At 40.3% G+C, this 20,842-nt stretch overlaps 1 protein-coding gene across 9 annotated transcripts in view; it reads right to left on the reverse strand.

Moving 5' to 3' along the window:
• rbfox3a (RNA binding fox-1 homolog 3a) overlaps positions 1-20,842 on the reverse strand; it is a 597,184-nt gene that overhangs the window by 415,588 nt on the left and 160,754 nt on the right. The window lies entirely within an intron of this gene.

Here is a 20,842-nt window from a genome sequence, read left to right on the forward strand (position 1 = left end):
AAAATTGTGTTCTCATTCGTATAACAGAGCTATGCATTGTTAATTTCTCCCTGCAATTCCTCTCTTGTAGGCTAACCCAGACAAAACTTTTAATAGATACACAATATCCTGATGCTTTCAGATCAAGGGGTGTAAAACCCCCAAAAGATCCAATTTACCCGGCGCCCCCTACTCTCCTCCAACGCATTTTTGCATCACTTCCCCAGCAGGTGACCAGGCACTCCAGCCTGACAAAATATTCTGGCAGGATAAGACAAATGGTTGTGGCGCCCGCAAGTATCTCAGCACCAACTTTACTAAACCGCATGTAGCAAATGTTAATGGCAGCTCGCAAATGCCAGTGCACAGAGGAGATAGGCAGGCCTGTTAAACACAGTCACTCAATGTGACATGTGAAGCGATTTGACGCATAACGCCACATTACAGACAGGGAAAGCAAAAGGGAAGCGGGAAAAAAAAGAAAGAAAAAAAACCGTTCAAACATGCCTTGTTGCACGTCTTTTTATTCCTAAATCAATCTTTTTTTCCAAAATTTTTACTTTTTTGAAAGTGTCACAACGAGCTAAAGTTGAAGAATTTCAAATGCCAAATACGTGTATGTCAGAAAACACACACATGGCTAAAAAAGCAGTGTCTGCTCTTGTGTCCCTCTTTTAAAATAAACTGCTGCATTTGAAGCCAAAAGAAGTTGTGTTTGATAGAACAATATGTCTATATGCTGCCATAGCAGTTTCATGGCGCGCTATGCCCCCGGAATAGTTTTAATTTGTCCGTTTTACCCTGGAGACCCCCGTTTACAGACACCGTGCAACCGTCCTTCCAAAGGTTTTCTATTGGGTTTAGGTCTGAAGACTGGCTAGGCCATGCTAGAACCTTGATATGAGTCTTACGAAGCCACTCCTTGGTTTTCCTGGCTGTGTGCTTTGGGTCATTGTCCATTTTACCCTGGAGACCCTCGTTTACAGACACTGCGCAACTGCTTTTGTTTCAGCTCAGCCATAAAAAGAAGGTAAGTAATTATATGGGGCTTTGCTATAGCAAAGGCCCAAATAGAAAAAAAATCGTTTTTTTTTTTTTAATGGCGTTTCTTTGGCACGCTGCACAGCCCAAAGCGTTTGACCGATCGGCACCGTTCGAATATCAAAATGACCGGAATTTTCGTGCGAGGCAGTGACTTTTTCGAACGACCCCGAAAAATTTTCCATTCGCCCGTGTGTCGATTCAATTGATGCCAATGTACTCAGATTCCATTGACGAATGTGGAAGTAGATGAAATTGACGGCCATAGAGGTCAAATTTTCCATTCATTTTCAATGGCAAAAAAAAAAAAAAAAAAAAAAATTCCCAAATACACAGGAAATTAACAGATACCAATAGGACGTGTCCCCCAAATGTTCCCGATTCCATTGACGCATATGGAAGTCGATGCCATTGACGTCAAAATTCCGATTCATTTTAAATAACAAAAAAAATGTCCCCAAATAAACAGGAAATGACCAAATATCAATAGGACATGTCCCCCAAATGTCCCCGATTCCATTGACACATATGGAAGTCGATATCATGACGGCCATGGACGTCCAAATTTCCCATTCATTTCAATGGCAAAAAATAAAATGCCCCCAAATTAACAGAAAATGACCAGATATCAGTCGGACGTGTCCCCCTAAATGTCTTAGATTCCATTGACGCATATGTAAGTCAATTCCATTCACGGCCATGGATGTCCAAATTTCCCATTCATTTCCAATGGCATTTAGTTTGGTTCTATTCTATTGATGCCAATGTACTTGGATTCCATTGATGCATACGTAAGTTGATGCCATTGACGGCCATGGACGTCCAAATTTCCCATTCATTTATCAACAGTACCTGTCCCCATAATGTCCTCAAATCAAAAGGAAGTGACCTGATATTGTACCCGAAATGTCCCCAAATCAACCTGGGTGGGGCTAAGATTTGTATCCCCCACAGCAAAGTCCCATAGTAATTTGTCCAGAAATTGCATTTTCTAGTTAGATCTATTTTAAATGTGTCTATCATTTTTAGCTTAAATCATTAATCTGTCTAATATTTAGTTTAAAAAATATTTTAAATGCCCTTCTGTTCAAAATTTTTCTTCCCCCAGAAAATGGAGATTTTAAGCTTACCAATGAGGTATCACATATGCATATAGGACACTTTTGAAATTTGGCCATATTGGGGGTCTCAGAGCGGAACTTCAAGTGTTTTCCGCCATATGTATATATCACCATTTCGATATTTTGTCACACCACTAGTGCTAACCAGTCATCCACCGCGCCGCCAGTAAAATATTATCAAAAAATTAATATAAAAAAGAAAAAGCATTCATTGATAATTACAATAAATATGACAAGCAGGTTGGCCAGGTTGAAGACAATGCATGAATATATACTGTAAAATGGAACAACATAGATATAAAAAAAAATTTTTAAATCAATCATGTCATAGGTTTGGGATGAATGAGAAAAGTCATTTGCTTAAGGGGCAGGAATGGTTGTTATAGAGCAGCTGGGGCGCTTCTTTTCGATTAGTGATTAGGAGGATAAAGAGCAGTGAAAGTTCCTTAAGGGTGGATGCTTGACAATGGAGCAAAGGAGCGCACCAAGCCTGTTTTTTATAGTACTGATGAGAGCGGAGCTCAGAGGATGTCAGCTTTTAATGCTGGGATCACAGCTTCCCCACCAGCAGTAATCTCATAGATTTCATCTAATTTAATTGGAAACTCCTTCACTTCAAGTAATGGGCCTTTTTATTTTCAGACATCTACATGCTGCTGGGTGATGTCAGCCGCTGATGAGACTCTTTTGAACTTTTTTCCAGCAACATTTAATCACCATGACATTTGTAACGCTACAACTAGTACTATTACTACCACTATCAACTAGTGTTTCACTGTTAACACAGTATCCGCCTTGAGTTTGATTGTTATTTTTTCTCTTTCTTCTTGCCCATGTCTACTCTTTCGTCAGAAACATCTACAGTGGGGCAAATAAGTATTTAGTCAACCAGCAATTGTGCAAGTTATCATACTTGAAAAGATTAGAGCAGGGGTCCCCAACGACCGGTACCGGTCCGTGGCGCATTTGGTACCGGGCCGCGCAGAAATAATAAATAATTTATTAACGACTGCATTCTGGCCGATTGACTTTGGCCTGTGCCGCTTAACACACCAATATCCCTGTCTACTCTAGATATACAACTACAGGATTGGAGGTCGTCATAGAAATGCATTGATTGGGCTGTTAGCACTAAATCTCGTTTTGTATATCTATGCGCGCTTGGACTCGATAACAACATATGACGTAGGTCGTCGCCAATCACATTTCTTCCCGGAAATAATTAGCCCCCACACTAGAATGACTGAATAACAAACGTCTTTGGACAGACTTTTTACGGGGAAAAGGGAACCTGACGAGCCAGAAGATGTGCCTACAACCTCGAAGAAAACAAAAATTTATGCTACTTCCCAATCACTAAAGACCCACGAACTGCGAAGGAGTGAATTCGTGACCCCTATGTGAATAAACCGAGTGATATTAGCATGTCTGTGCAACAGGAATATCAGCTTGTAGAGATCGCAAATCACGGCGACCTTAAACGTACATTTGAGACAACAACTCTACCGAAGTTCTGGATTAAAGTCATTTTGGAATATCTTGACATTGCTACGAGCGCGCTGAAAACTGTGCTACAATTTCCAACATCGTGTACTTGTGATGCTAGCTTCTCTCGCGCTCCCATCTCGGGACCATCTTGTCTCAACTAAACAAACTCAGGCCTCCCACTGATTCAGCGGGCGAGTTGTATTTTTCCCTGCACTTAACACGACGCGGCTAAAAACAAATGCTATTTTATATTTGCTGTATTTTTCTGGCGCACATTGCCGGTGTTCTGACAAAGTTGGAATGCGCGTAACGTTAAAAAGGACCGCGAATGCAGCGATTCCAAAGTGCACACTACTAACTGTCTTTAAAGAAAGGAATATTAACTTACGTTTGCCATGTTAGGTGCACACAACAACTGCACGTAGCCCTCTCACTTAACGACTTCGCCGTGTCATTAAGCATTTATTTACGCCATTTCCGTGTTGCACATGTATGTTTATGATGTAAATAGTTTTTTAGCACCATTGGATAACATTGAGAGTCCAACTGAATATAAAAGAGGGCTTTTTTTCACCACCACAAAAGCTTTGGGAGAAAAATTTTATAAGGGTGCAAAATTTGACAGAACACCGGTGCGTGAAAAAAAGACCCAAATCACAATCCGTGGTGCAAAAAAAGGTTGGGGACCACTGGATTAGAGAGACCTGTAATTGTCAACATGGGTAAACCTCAACCATGAGAGACAGGATGGGGGGGAAAAAACAGAAAATCACAATTGATTGATTTTTAAAGAATTTATTTCCAAATTAGAGTGGAAAATAAGTATTTGGTCACCTACAAACAAGATTTCTGGCTGTCAAAGAGGTCTAACTTCTTCTAACGAGGCTCCACTCGTTACCTGTATTAATGGCACCTGTTTTAACTCATTATCGGTAAAAAAGACACCTTTCCACAACCTCAGTCAGTCACACTCCAAACTCCACTATGGCCAAGACGAAAGAGCTGTCGAAGGACACCAGAGTCAAAATTGTAGACCTGCACCAGGCTGGGAAGACTGAATCTGCAATAGGTAAAACGTTTGGTGTAAAGAAATCAACTGTGGAAGCAATTATTAGAAAATGGAAGACATACAAGACCACTGATAATCTCCCTCGATCTGGGGCTCCATGCAAGATCTCACCCCGTGGCGTCAAAATGATAACAAGAACGCTGAGCAAAAATCCCAGCACCATTCGGGGGAACCTACTGAATGACCTACAGAGAGCTGGGACCACAGTAACATAGGCACTAATTCTGCACTGCCAGACGTGTCCCCCTGCTGAAGCCAGTACACGTCCAGGCCCATCTGCAGTTCACTAGAGAGCATTTGGATGATCCAGAAGAGGACTCGGAGAATGTGTTATGGTCAGATGAAACCAAAATAGAACGTTTTGATAGAAACACAGGTTGTCGTGTTTGGAGAAGAAAGAATACTGAATTGCATCCGAAGAACACCATACCCACTGTGAAGCATGGGGGCGTAAACGTCATGCTTTGGGGCTGTTTTTCTGCAAAGGGACCAGGACAATTGATCTGTGTAAAGGAAAGAATGAATAGGGCCATGTATCGAGAGATTTTGAGTGAAAATCTCCGTCCATCAGCAAGGGCATTGAAGATGAGACGTGGCTAGGTCTTTCAGCATGACAATGATCCCAAACACACAGCCAGGGCAACAAAGGAGTGGCTTCGTAAGAAGCATTTCAAGGTCCTGGAGTGGCCTAGCCAGTCTCCAGATCTCAACCTCATAGAAAATCGTTTGTTTTAATAATATTTTTAAATTAAATATGTTGAATGTTTCCATTTTTGTGCCTTTTTGAACAAAAAAAAAATGCCATTGCTTCAAGTGGGCGGGCACATTTTTTTTTTCCGGGCTGAGGAGCTTGTTGGGGTCAAAGTGCATCATTCGCTGTCGCCTTGTAAATCTGCAGTGCCCCTTAGGGCCTGGCATAAATACTACATCGTTTTCATGCGGGATTTCAACATTGTTCGAATGGAGACGGGCCCATATAATGGAAATTTGAAAATTTTCGTATTCTCGGAGAGTCACCATGTAAAAGGCCCCTTACTTATTTCCTGCCCTTCTGTCATTGTTTGTATGCTATCCTCATTAAAATATGAATACCTATAAATTTTGGGGCGGTTTTAGGTACAGCAGACACTGTTTTTACATCTGTGTGATTTTCAAAAAGATCAGATCACATTTGATGGTGATTTTATGCAGAAATGTGAGAAATTCCAAAAGGTTCAGATACTTTTTCATGCTTCCCTTGAAAGGGTTACGAGCGCCACCACTGATGTAAAAACTATCACGAAAAAATGTCCTAATCTGTTACATGGCAAGAATGGTTGAATACCACAACCTGATCCAAACCTTATTAGGAACGTGGATCCTTTCTGAAACTGGACCTTTCCACAGTTAATTCTAATTACGTCCACACAAATCCAACTTTTTGCTGGACTTTGTGAAAACCCATAGTATACAGAACGGGGGTTTGGGTTCCCACTTTATTATGCCAGCTCCACATTAAAGCTTGATTGTGGCCATATACTCCAGTATGCTTGGCTGTGCGTTATGGCCACTGATCTTTATGTCTCTCTGCACAGGAGGAAGACCATAGCCTCAGCAAAATGTTGGCTACATAGGCATTTGTGCTTGCCTTGTGTGACTTGCACGAGTGTGTGTTTGCATGAACTCCTTCCTATATGCCGCCGCCGCCAGTTTATCTGCATACATTCTCCCAGGGGATGCATACAATAGGAACGCTTAAATGAGGCATGCATAAATGGATGAAGCGCCTCTTGCATCTTACACAAGGCCTTGTGTGGGTTTTCCTAGTTGCACGTGTTTTATTCTCCCTTCTTACATGCCTAGTGGTGGCAGTTAGGTAATTGAAAGTGAAATGGAGAGGAAGAGAAGCAGTACCGATGCCAAGATGGAGAGGGATGAGGGTGAAGCTCTCTGCATCAGAAACAATTAACCTCTGAAATAATTCAGGGATCAGATGTGCTGTAAACACCTAGAATAAAAAAAGGAGCGGAACGAGAGCTTGAATGGAACATGAAAATGGAATGAGTTCCATTGACAAAGACTACGTTGCATTCGTGTGTGTACGATGGATTTATATTGAATTTTACTCCACCTCTGTCTTTTTGTAAACATCCGAATGCCTGGAGGTACAATGGGTGAGCGGTAAGCTGCCATCTCTGCTAGGCTGAACTCTATTTCACGGGTTAGTGCTACAGTGAACAATAACAGCATCAACCCTCTTGGCTCCATAAAACAAAGTACAGTGCTGTTTCCATTGCGACCGTTTGTCCATTTTTAGCTCGAGCAATAAGAGTCAAGAATAGGAGGGCAGCTTCTTGAAATATCTAACCCTGAAAGATATTTACACGCCAAACTGAAGTTCCCCCCAATTTTACAGGTCACAAATATGTTGGACGAAAAGAGAACACGTGCAAAGCCTTGCATTTTGTCGAAAAAATTGCTAATAACTAGAGATGTCCCCATCGATCGGCATCCCGATCGATCGGGTCCGATCACGTCATTTTCAAAGTATCGGAATCGGCCAAAAAATATCGGCCATGCCTTATATATATACAGTGCCTTGCAAAAGTATTCGGCCCCCTTGAATCTTGCAACCTTTCGCCACATTTCAGGCTTCAAACATAAAGATATGAAATTTAATTTTTTTGTCAAGAATCAGCAACAAGTGGGACACAATCGTGAAGTGGAACAACATTTATTGGATCATTTAAACTTTTTTAACAAAAAACTGAAAAGTGGGGCGTGCAATATTATTCGGCCCCTTTACTTTCAGTGCAGCAAATACACTCCAGAAGTTCAGTGAGGATCTCTGAATGATCCAATGTTGTCCTAAATGACCGATGATGATAAATAGAATCCACCTGTGTGTATTCTAGTCTCCGTATAAATTCACCTGCTCTGTGATAGTCTCAGGGTTCTGTTTAAAGTGCAGAGAGCATTATGAAAACCAAGGAACACACCAGGCAGGTCCGAGATACTGTTGTGGAGAAGTTAAAAGCCGGATTTGGATACAGAAAGATTTCCCAAGCTTTAAACATTTCAAGGAGCACTGTGCAAGCCATCATATTGAAATGGAAGGAGCATCAGACCACTGCAAATCTACCAAGACCCGGCCGTCCTTCCAAACTTTCTTCTCAAACAAGGAGAAAACTGATCAGAGATGCAGCCAAGAGGCCCATGATCACTCTGGATGAACTGCAGAGATCTACAGCTGAGGTGGGAGAGTCTGTCCATAGGACAACAATCAGTCGTACACTGATACAAATCTGGCCTTTATGGAAGAGTGGCAAGAAGAAAGCCATTTCTCAAAGATATCCATAAAAAGTCTCGTTTAAAGTTTGCCACAAGCCACCTGGGAGACACACCAAACATGTGGAAGAAGGTGCTCTGGTCAGATGAAACCAAAATTGAACTTTTTGGCCACAATGCAAAACGGTATGTTTGGCGTAAAAGCAACACAGCTCATCACCCTGAACACACCATCCCCACTGTCAAACATGGTGGTGGCAGCATCATGGTTTGGGCCTGCTTTTCTTCAGCAGGGACAGGGAAGATGGTTAAAATTGACAGGAAGACGGATGCAGCCAAATACAGGAACATTCTGGAAGAAAACCTGTTGGTATCTGCACAAGACCTGAGACTGGGACGGAGATTTATCTTCCAACAGGACAATGATCCAAAACATAAAGCCAAATCTACAATGGAATGGTTCAAAAATAAACGTATCCAGGTGTTAGAATGGCCAAGTCAAAGTCCAGACCTGAATCCAATCGAGAATCTGTGGAAAGAGCTGAAGGATGCTGTTCACAAACACTCTCCATCCAACCTCACTGAGCTCGAGCTGTTTTGCAAGGAAGAATGGGCAAGAATGTCAGTCTCTTGATGTGCAAAACTGCTAGAAACATACCCCAAGCGACTTGCAGCTGTAATTGGAGCAAAAGGTGGCGCTACAAAGTATTAACGCAAGGGGGCCGAATAATATTGCACGCCCCACTTTTCAGTTTTTTATTTGTTAAAAAAGTTTAAAATATCCAATAAATTTTGTTCCACTTCACCATTGTGTCCCACTTGTTGTTGATTCTTGACAAAAAATTAAAATTTTATATCTTTATGTTTGAAGCCTGAAATGTGGCGAAAGGTTGCAAAGTTCAAGGGGGCCGAATACTTTTGCAAGGCACTGTACATATACATTTATATATATATATATATATATATATATATATATATATTTTTTTTTTTTTTTATTAAATCGTTTTCTAATTGTAGTTAACGTTACAGACATAATATGTTACTCATCCAGAGTCTTTAGTTTAGGCTTAAGGTAGGGTTATCAAATTTATCCCGATAACGGCGGTAATTTTTTTTTTTTTTTTAAATGTATCACGCTAACATATTTAACACAATTAATGCATGCGCTGCACGACCCACTCACGCATTGTCGCACTCAATCTGTAATGGCACCGTTTTACCTATATAGAGAGATAAAAGGCAACGCAAAATGAGCAGAGTGAATTTTGGCAGCCTTTGGAGTCTTTTTTTAATTGGCTAAAGCCATACAATCCCTCTCCCTACAATTAGAAATATCATGGGAAGCAATGTGGGGAAGCAAGGTAGCAATTGATCTTTTTCTTAACAGCTTATGTTATTTCACAACGCAGAGAAGATATATCAATTGGTAGCACTACGCACAATCATGGTTCCACTTCCCATCATGCATTTGGGCATGGGTACATTATCATTTACTGAAAGCTACACAAATACACTAGATATATTTAGTCACAATATACAAAGTCACAAGTCTTTCTATCCGTGGATCCCTCTCACAGAAAGAATGTTAATAATGCAAATGCCATTGTGAGGATTTATTGTCATAACAAATACAGTACTTATGTACTGTATGTTGAATGTATATATTCATCCGAGTTTTATTCATTTTTTTTCTTAATGCATTGCCAAAATGTATATGATTGGGAAAAATTATCGGGAATGATTGGAATTGAATCGGGAGCAAAAAAAAAAAAAAAAAGCAATCGGATCGGGGAATATCGGCAGATACTTAAACTAAAACGATCGGGATCGGATCGGGAGCAAAAAAACATGATCGGAACAACCCTACTTTTAATGATGCAATTGGTTTCAGAAATGGCTCATATGAAAGCTAAGATCCTCTTAAATGATGTTGAATGAACTAAAATATATTTGTTTCACTGAAAAAAGATTCATCATTTAACAAAGACATGAAGGTCAAATTTTGGCAAGACAAAAGTTTTGTCGCCTAGAGAAAGTAGAGTGAAAATTGATCAAAAAATGTACTTCAAATACAAAAATATGTTACATAAGTGGATTAAGTGGTGGTGCTGTGAGATCCAAATTTAATATGTTGTATGACTTCCATGGGCTTGAAGGACTACATCCATGTGGTTCGGCAAGGATTCATACAATTTATTGATGAAGTCATCAGGAACATCAAAGAAAGCAGTCTTGCATGCCTCCCAGAGTTCATCAACATTCTTGGGTTTCGTCTTCCATGCTTCCGCTTTCATCCTACCCCAGACTTGCTCAATGATGTTCAATCTGGTGACTGGGATGGCCAGTCCTGGAGAATTTTGATCTACTCTGCCTTGAGGAACTTTGAGGTAGAGATTGAAGTATGCGATGGAGCACCATCCTGCTGCAGAATTTGTCCCTTTTTATGGTTAGGAATGTAAGACGCAGCTAAGATTTGCTGATATTTCACCCTACAGATCTCTCAGGGCGCAGACAATTAAAAAAACGTGTGGCATTTGCCAAGGCCCACAGCCTGTCAAAAGGACGGACGCTGGAAAAGTGGCAAAATGTGGATTTTTCAGATGAATCTTCCATTGAATTACACCACAATCACCACAAATATTGCAGGAGACCTACTGGTTTTCTAAGGGTTCACTCAGAAAACAGTGAAGTTTGGTGGTGGCAAAATCATGGTCTGGGGTTACATCCAGTATGGAGGTGTGCGAGAGATCTGCAAGGTGGAAGGCAACATCAACCATCACCAACCAATCAAGCAACCAACCAACAAACCAGACAGGTAGCAGTCGCCAAAAAAATGTTTTGAGGCAAACAAAACCCCAAACTATAAACAAAAAGGGTCAGGGTTTAGGGTTTATTGTCCCTACCAATATTGAGACTAAACCTACGCCCTTGATTATTTGTAAGTACAAAAATACCACTTGTCCAATTTGTCTTGAATCACTCAAAAACTGACTCGAATTCAGTCAATTTTATTTGCAAGAACGAACTGTAGCTGAATTCCGTTGCAAATATTAAGGCATAGATATTCACGCCACAGAATCATACTTCCCAAAAATGCGAAGTAAACATTCTATAGAACTTTGTTCAGTGTCAAAACTGCTGATTTGAGAATAAACTAAACTAGCATTATCAGCCTTTGTCAGTGGTGAAGGGGAACAATGCAAGACTAATGGGCGAGTGGTGGAATTAATGGTTGTGCGAGGGAATGTGTGTGTGCTCGCGCGCTCTTGCGTGTGCCAGTGTAACGTTTGTTTACTTTCAAACTTGGCTCGTAGCAAAAGTGAGTGATGTCACGCACTCCGTAATTGCATCCTATCGACCCTCTCTGGTCAAAAGACTCTCCTCTTTCATTTATAATAAACTTCCACCGACATGTGCAGTTAGAGGGAAGTAAACCCCCCTAAAAGAATGTTTGATATGTTATGACTGCATTATTGTCATTATTTAGTTTTCTGTATAGTGTTTTGACTTCAGCTGTGGCTGTTATGAAAGTACTACAAGCGTATACAGGACGCAAATACAGTGGGGCAAATAAGTATTTAGTCAACCACTAATTGTGCAAGTTCTCCAACTTGAAAATATTAGAGAGGACTGTAATTCTCAACATGGGTAAATCTCAACCATGAGACATAATGTGGGAAAAAAAAAACTGAAAATCACATTGTTTGATTTTTAAAGAATTTATTTGCAAATCATGGTGGAAAAGAAGTATTTGGTCAATACCAAAAGTTCATTTCAATACTTTGTTATGTCACCTTTGTTGGCAATAACAGAGGCCAAACATTTTCCGTAACTCTTCACAAGCTTTTCACACACTGTTGCCGGTATTTTGGCCCATTCCTCCATGCACATCTCCTCTAGAGCAGTGATGTTTTGGTGCTGTCGTTGGGCAACACGGACTTTCAACTCCCTCCACAGATTTTCTATGGGGTTGAGATCTGGAGACTGGCTAGGCCACTCCAGGACCTTGAAATGTTTCTTTCGAAGCCACTCCTTTGTTGCCCTGGCTGTGTGTTTGGGATCATTGTCATGTTGAAAGACCCAGCCACATCTCATCTTCAATGCCCTTGTTGATGGAAGGAGATTTTCACTCAAAATCTCTCTATACATGGCCAGATTCATTCTTTCCTTTACACAGATCAGTCGTCCTGGTCCCTTTGCAGAAAAACAGCCCCAAAGCATGACGTTTCCACCCCCGTGCTTCACAGTGGGTATGGTGTTCTTCGGATGCAATTCAGTATTCTTTCTGCTCCAAACACAAGAACCTGTGTTTCTACCAAAAAGTTCTATTTTGGTTTCATCTGACCATAACACATTCTCCCAGTCCTCTTCTGGATCATCCAAATGCTCTCTAGCGAACTGCAGATGGGCCTGGACGTGTACTTTCTTCAGCAGGGGGGCACGTCTGGCCGTGCAGGATTTGGGTCCCTGGCGGCACATTGTGTTACTGATAGTAGCCTTTGTTACTGTGGTCCCAGCTCTCTGTAGGTCATTCACTAGGTCCCCCCATGTGGTTCTGGGATTTTTGCTCACCGTTCTTGTTATCATTTTGACGCCACGGGGTGAGATCTTGCATGGAGCCCCAGATCGAGGGAGATTATCAGTGGTCTTGTATGTCTTCCATTTTCTAATAATTGCTCCCACTGTTGATTTCTTCACACCAAGTGTTTTACCTATTGCAGATTCAGTCTTCCCAGCCTGGTGCAGGTCTACAATTGGTCTCTGGTGTCCTTCGACAGCTCTTTGGTCTTGGCCATAGTGGAGTTTGGAGTGTGACTGACTGACTGAAGTTGTGGACAGGTGTCTTTTATACCGATAATGAGTTAAAACAGGTGCCATTAATACAGGTAACGAGTGGAGCCTCGTTAGACCTTGTTAGAAGAAGTTTGACAGCCAGAAATCTTGCTTGTTTGTAGGTGACCAAATACCTATTTTCCAGTCTAATTTGGAAATAAATTCTTTAAAAATCAAACAATGTGATTTTCTGTTTTTTTTTCACATTCTGTCTCTCATGGTTGAGGTTTACCCATGTTGACAATTACAGGCCTCTCTAATCTTTTCAAGTAGGAGAACTTGCACAATTGGTGGTTGACTAAATACTTATTTGCCCCACTGTATAGAGAGATGTCCCGGGAATAACCTAGGGAACACTTTCACACTTATACCGCTTATATACTTTAAACTTCATGCATGGAACCATACTGTGGTTAGACTTACAGTATGTCTCATATATATACTGTATGTGTGTGTAAACTGTATGGAGACAGAAAGGTGCCATTGGACGGTTTTCTGAGGCAATGAACACGTTTAGAGGTCATTTTCTCTCCCCCTTCCGAAAAGACTTGTCCAGTTGGACAAGACCGCTCAGGCCGGCAATCGGGCGGTCAACCTTTTTACATCTTCCAAAAGCTGCAGTTTGCCTAGTATGTAATGTACAGTATACTGAAGTGTGTTTTTGCTGTGACAACACAGCTGTTGGAGCAGCTGTGGAAAGTTCTTTGGTCATTGTGTGCTTCAACATAATCAACTGTGAACCTTGACAACTGAATGTTGGACTTGTTAAGACAAAGTAAAGGTGCTTGATGGGATTTGTCTCTGATGTTCTCACACTCAATTTTCACAAATGTAGATAGTCTGGTTTAGCTACAGTTCTGGATGCTAGTCGTAGTTTCATGCCACATGGCCCTCTCATCATTTTTACACTAACCCAGGTCTGGATTTGCAAATATTCAAGATGCTAATTGCAGCTCTCCAGAGTGAACCAAACCACCCCCTGTACACCTAGGCTGCTTGATTGCTTGTTTGAGTGGTCTATTGTTTGACAAAGCCAAGAAATCAGTTTCGTATTGGGGTCATTTGACGTCTTTCTGGTATTTGTTTATAGCCCCCCCAAAAAAACAGTAATTCCAGTGTTAAAAATGTAATTTCTAACAAGTGCAAATGTTTACAATAATGATTTTATTACGGTGTACAAAGGTGTACAAAATACAAAGAGAGTATGTGTTTCGTGTGAAGAGAAATACACTGAGCATGAGACAAACAACACATTAGATGGTTATTGAGAACTGAGCGCTTGCGTGCTGCTGTGTGTGTGCGCTTTTAGTACATGATTGTGCTTGAGAGTGTGTGTCAGAGACTGAGAGGTGGGCCTTTTCACATTAAACACTCCATTCTGCTGACAATGGCAAAAAGAAAGCAAATGGCCCCACACACAACACGACGCGTACACTTTCACACTCCTGCACTCATCCTGCTGCCTTTGCTTTATTGATTCTTAAATGACACTAGAGTCACTGTCATGGATCTGCTGTGGCCACTCTGCTGGCCTGTCCCTTTCATTAAAGCTACAGCGAAACAACACTAGCATCTATTTTCCCCTCTCGGTACACCGGTAGGAAAATATAGACGAGTTTGCCTGTACTGCTCTGTGGGAATGCACGCGGAAGATTATTATGAAAGATTTATGGACGTTCGTTTTAATTTATACACTGCAATAATTCAGCACCGCCCCGATTAACAGTATTCTTATATAGAATGGATGACTAAATTGCTTCTTAACAAAAAGAAGTCAAGGCATGACACGGGACTAGGGAAAATATGGACATTCTACAGCATAGGGAGTTAATTCAGATGCCTACGAAACACACACACGTATACACTTCGCCAGCAAGTACTGTTTGCTCCTTGTAAATAAAACATAAAGCCCATGTTTCCCAAGAGAATTGTATATTAGTGTTTCTGCAAAGGACAGCAAAGTTTACTTCTACTGTGGAGATATCTCCACTGCCTACAGTACTCGCCCTGTGTGCTTTAGCAATGTACTTTGATCCAATTTGCCTCTATGAATGTATAAGATGATTGCCATGGCTATAAATAAATGTCAAGGTACCGGTGTATATTTAAAACAATAAATATGTATTAAGTGTATCGGGCTCATGTCTGCATTTGTTTAATGTTCATTTTAGAAAATTTGTGGGAGACAGCTAGAACCAAAAGTGGTATTTAACACGTGGCAAAATGGATTTTGCCACGTGGCATCTTTTTGCCATGTGGCAAAATGGATTTTGCCATGTGGCAATTTTTCTTTGCTATTTTTCTTTTTTTTTTTTTTCTTTTTTTTTTGCCATTTTGCATTTTTTTTCTTTGCTATGTGGCATTTTTTCTTTGCCATTTTGTTTTTTTTTTTCAAAATGGATTTTGCCATGTGGCAATTTTTTCGCCATTTTGCTTTTTTTTTTTGCCATTTGGCTTTTTTTTTTTTTTGCCATTTGGCATTTTTTCTTTGCCATTTGGCATTTGTTTTGCCATGTGACAAAATTGATTTTGCCTTGTGGCATTTTTTTTTTTTTTTTGCCATTTTGCATTTTTTTTCTTTGCCATGTGGCATTTTTTCTTTGCCATTTAGCTTTTTTTTTTTTTCTTTGCCATGTAGCATTTTTTTGCCATGTGATAAAATGGGTTTTGCCATGTGGCATTTGTTTTGCCATGTGACAAAATTGATTTTGCCTTGTGGCATTTTTTTTTTTGCCATGCGGCAAAATGGATATTGCCATGTGGCATTTTTTTGCCATGTGACAAAATAGATTATGCCATGTGGTGTTTTTATTTTGCCATGTGGAATTTTTTCTTTGCCATGTGGCATTTTTTTGCAATTTTTCAAAATTGATTTTGCCATGTGGCATTTTTTTTTCGCCATGTAGCGAAATATATTTTGACATGTGGCATTTTTATTGGTATTTGTCAAAGTGGATTTTGGTTTGTGGTATATATATATATATATATTTTTTTGTATGTTGCATTTTTTGGGGGGTATATGGCATTTGTTCAGGCCATGGACATCCATGCCATTGACGGTTATCAGCCATGTTTCTTCTCCGGTGTTCCTTGTGTTGGGACAGGGCGTCCTGCCATTTGTTCTGGACTGTCCGGGAGAACTGATTGCGAGAGTTGGTGGTGTAGACGTGGGCTTGTCAGCATCAACATTGCTCAGTCAGTTGCATGACGCACACGTTGGGCTTCCGTGATAAGAAGGCGACATGTATCTCTTATGCCCTATATTCTGCTTGTTTTCCTTAAACTATGGTATAAGTGCTATTTATTTTATTATTGGGTGTGTTTGAGTAATACAAACAGTCAAACAGTAAATACGACAAACAATACTGTTCCCTGATTGATTATATTAAGCGTGTTAGAGTAATACAAACAGTCCATCGGTAAATTTGAGAAAAGTTTCTCCAGTATTTCCTTCAGTATAAACTCATTGGCTGCCAATGACAGCTGGCTAATCCTCCATCCATTTTCAGCACCGGCTGAGACGTTTTCAACTTCGGTATTGCGCCCCAAGTAAAATGAATTAGGCTCCCACACCGCGAAATGGATGCGTACACATATATATTTAATTATTTTACACAGTGAGTGTCTATGATGAAATTATATCAGAACAAAAGTGAGCAGGAAAGAGAGCGCAAGTTGTGAGGGGGGAGAGAAAGGACTGGAGAGGGCTGGGCTTCTTAAACTAATGAGATATTGATTTGGGAGATACACACCTCCTCAGGGCTTCCGCCTGACACTCAGATAAATGGGCAGCCATACATTACCAAGAGAGAGAAAGATATAACGCTCATGCATAGAGGATTTGTGTGTGTGTGCGCGTCTGCGTGTATATCCATGATCTGCGATAAAAGAAACTGAAGAATTTTGTGTTAAAAAGCGATGTAGTAAAGATTTTAAGAAAAGTGAAAACAAGAAGTAGCTAGCGTGCAGTTTGGATTGGATACTATTTGAGGACCAGGCAACATTTTAGTGGAGGACTGAGTTTTATAGGAGTCATTGTGACATAGGCAGAGACTGTTTTAGAGATCAATGCAATGCCAGTAATCCAGACAGCAACTATTTGCTCATAGTAGCAAAAACAGTATGGATTTATATTGCAGAACCTACAAGTGTGATAACAATTCAGGGAGTTCATCCAATCCATTTCCATATACTGTACATTTCAAGTGACCCATATCTGATATGGTTGTATTTACTCAACTTTCTGTTTAAGTCATTTTAAATCAATGCAATTTCTGTTGAGGAATAAATTAGGACACCCCCACATTCAATCCCACTTAAAATGGCTACAATCACACACAGGTGTATCACATCAGGTGCACATGATTAGAACATTATTACCCAGTGTTTTGAAGGAGGCTTGCCTTTTTTTAAACCTCACATTTAGTTTGGTGTGCCCCTGACTGTTGAAGTGAGAGAAAACACCATGGTGAGACATAGGCAGAGTTTGACTTTTGGGGCTGGGGGTGCACAACATGTTGATGACCCCGAAACGCAGTGTCAGCAATAAAATTAACTAACAAGAATATTTCCAACAATAAGTTGATAATGAGCGTTTTTTTGTTTCCCGTAATTCTAAATCAGGCTGCTTAGGCAATACTTTTGCGCCAAGATCGTCATCCATTGAATATGGTACGCCCGCCGGTGTCGTGCCAATGTAGTTACCCCGGGCAAAAATTGTATCCACTGGGTGGAGCCATATGGAGGTAGATTTGTGTCTTTATTACTCAATCAAAAAAAAAAAAAAGTTGCTTTAGCAAAAAAGTTGCTTCAATCAAAATAAATATTTTCAAACGAAAAAATATCGCTCCAATCCCCCAAAAAATGTGTCTGAAAGCAAAAATAAATTTGAAACTAAAAAAAAAATGCATGTAAAAGCCGTTTTTCTTTGGGTTTTTTTTTTTTTGTTTGTTTAATTGAACTGATGTTGATTTGTGTTTGGGCCACTTTTTGGCTAGGACATTTTTGTCTTTATTATTCAATCAAAAAATAAGTTCAATCAAAAAAGGAAAAATTTCAATCCAAAAAAAAATAGTTTTTGGAATGCGAAAAAATATTTGAGATTGAAAATTTTGCATTTGAACACCTGATTTTTTATTGAAAAAGTTTTCTTTGATTGAAGCAATCCTTTTTGTGCTTGGGCCATATTATGATTAGGAAATTTGTGTCTAAATAATTCAATCCCAAAAATGTTGCTTCAATCAAAAAAAATATATTTTCAATCAAAGAAAAAAAATGTTTTTTTTTTTAAATATATATTTTTTTAATTATATGCAAAGCAAATGACTAAGGTGTTCGAAAAATATTTTTGACCCATTATAATTTTTTTTTTTTTTGTTCATTTCATTCATTTTTATTGCAGTTTTATTACTTTACAACTTTTATTAGGAAAGTGAATTACATGCAATGACACTTTTCGCCCCCCCCCCCCCTTAAAGTCCGCTTATGTGGTGAGATCAAAGGAGCTATCTGAGGCCTTCAGAAAGAAAGTCTGATATAGTAAGGGATCTCAAAAGATCTCAAAACCATATAAAATCAGCCATTCCACTGTCCGAAAAATAGTCTACAAGTGGAGGGCATTCAAAACAACTGCCAAGATGCTCAGGTCTGGCCGTCCAAGCAAGTTCACCCCGAGAGCAGACCGCAAGATGCTAAGTCTTCAAAAACCCTAAAATGTCATGATGGGACCTACAGCAGGCTCTTTCTACTGTTGATGTGAAAGTGCACACCTTTAGAATAAGAAAGAGGCTTCACAAGTTTAACCTCCAAGAAGAACATGAAGGCCAGACTGAAGTTTGCCAGCGCAAATGCAGACAGGACTTTTGGAATAATGTTCTTTGGACAGATGAATCTTGAATTGAAAATTTGGACACCAGAACAGAGGACATTTTTGGCGCAAACCCAATAAAGCATTCCAGGAAAGGAACCTCATACTAACTGTTAAACAGAGTTGGAAGCATCATGGTTCAGGGATGCTTTTCTGCGGGAGGACCAGGCCAGCTCACCATCATAGAATCCACCATGAATTCTGTCGTGTATCAGAGGGTGCTTGAGGAACATGTGAGATCATTTGTGAAAAAATTAAAGCTAAAGCGAAACTGGACCCTGCTACATGACAATGACCCAAAACATACCAGTAAATCCACCAAGGACTGGCTGAAATGGAGACTCCTGGAATGGCCCAGTCAAAGCTCAGATCTTAATCCCATTGAAATGCTGTGGGGTGACTTGAAATGGGCTGTACATGCAAGGAACCCCTCAAACATCTCATAGCTGAAAGTATTCTGCATTGAGGAGTGGGGCAAACCTTCTTCAGACCGATGTCAAAGACTGGTAGATGGCTACAAAAAACGTCTCACTGAAGTTATTTCAGCCAAACAGGGTAACACTAGCTATTAGGTGGTATTGTGTCCTAACTTTTTCCTCAGTTAGAATATGTATTTTTGTTGATATATTTGGTTTAGTGAGTAAAACAATGTTATTTTTTTTGTCCAGGGTCTTCTGCAGGACCTTCTCTGGGTTGGATATTCTCAAAACACCTCACCAGGGAGTTAAACGCCAGCCTAACAGATGTCAAACGGCTCCTCTTCAGATCAGTTCTCTGAGCTCTTCCCAGATTACTGAGCTAAAAGCGCCCAGATACCCTGTCAATTGAATCGCTAGATTCCACAACCTCATTCCGTGGTTCACCAACCACAACGCAGGCCTAGTTAAGACGTTGTCACTGGTTCAGGAGTGGCTTGAATCAAGGAAAAAGCAATTTGTTTACCATTTCTAGTATTCTTCTGTGTGTGGTGGCTCTCAATTACCACTCCTTGACAATCCTCTCAAGGTTGCAGCTAAAACCATTTCCTATCAGACTTTTGTGTCTTCTGTCAATATGTTTAGATACAGCACTCTGTGAACAAGCAGCTTCTTTAGTAAAGACCTTTTATGGATTAACCTCCATGTGAAGTGTGTTGATCACAGTCTTCAGGACATCTGTCAAGTCAGCAGTCTTTCCCACGATTGTGTAGCCTCCTGACTCGAACCGTACGATAAAGTCTCAGAGAACATTTGCAAGTGTTTTGCGTCATTTACACTGATAAGAGTGTGACACCGTGAGTCTTAATATTCAACTTTTTACATTATTTACATTTTTGGATACACAGAATTTGGGCTATAGACATTATTCAAGTACAGTAGTACCTCTACTTACGACATTAATTGGTTCTGGAAGTAGTCTCGTAACTCAAAGATTTCGTAAATAGAGATGTGTTTTTCATGTACATGCCCTAATCTGTTCCAAGCACGACTGACACACCATGTAAAATTATATAGTTGGGCTAAAACCGGAATAAAACAAATGGCCAACACAATTGAATCATTCCATACAGTGGGGCAAATAAGTATTTAGTCAACCACTAATTGTGCAAGTTCCCCCACTTGAAAATATTAGAGAGGCCTGTAATTGTCAACATGGGTAAACCTCAACCATGAGAGACAGAGTGTGGAAAAAAAAAACAGAAAATCACATTGTTTGATTTTTAAAGAATTAATTTGCAAATCATGGTGGAAAATAAGTATTTGGTCTGTACCAAAAGTTCATCTCAAAACTTTGTTATGTACCCTTTGTTGGCAATAACGGAGGCCAAACGTTTTCTGTAATTCTGCACAAGCTTTTCACACACTGTTGCTGGTATTTTGGCCCATTCCTCCATGCAGATCTCCTCTAGAGCAATGATGTTTTGGGGCTGTCGTTGGGCAACACAGACTTTCAACTCCCTCCTCACTCCGTGGCGTCAAAATGATGACAAGAACGGTGAGCAAAAATCCCAGAACCACAAGGGGCGACCGAGTGAATGACCTACAGAGAGCTGGGACCACAGTGACAAAGGCTACTATCAGTAACACAATGCGCCGCCAGGGACTCAAATCCTGCACTGCCAGACGTGTCCCCCTGCTGAAGCCATTACACGTCCAGGCCCGTCTGCGGTTCGCTAGAGGGCATTTGGATGATCCAGAA

The sequence above is a fragment of the Corythoichthys intestinalis genome, chromosome 21, assembly GCF_030265065.1.
Source record: "Corythoichthys intestinalis isolate RoL2023-P3 chromosome 21, ASM3026506v1, whole genome shotgun sequence".
NCBI classification, from domain to species: domain Eukaryota; kingdom Metazoa; phylum Chordata; class Actinopteri; order Syngnathiformes; family Syngnathidae; genus Corythoichthys; species Corythoichthys intestinalis.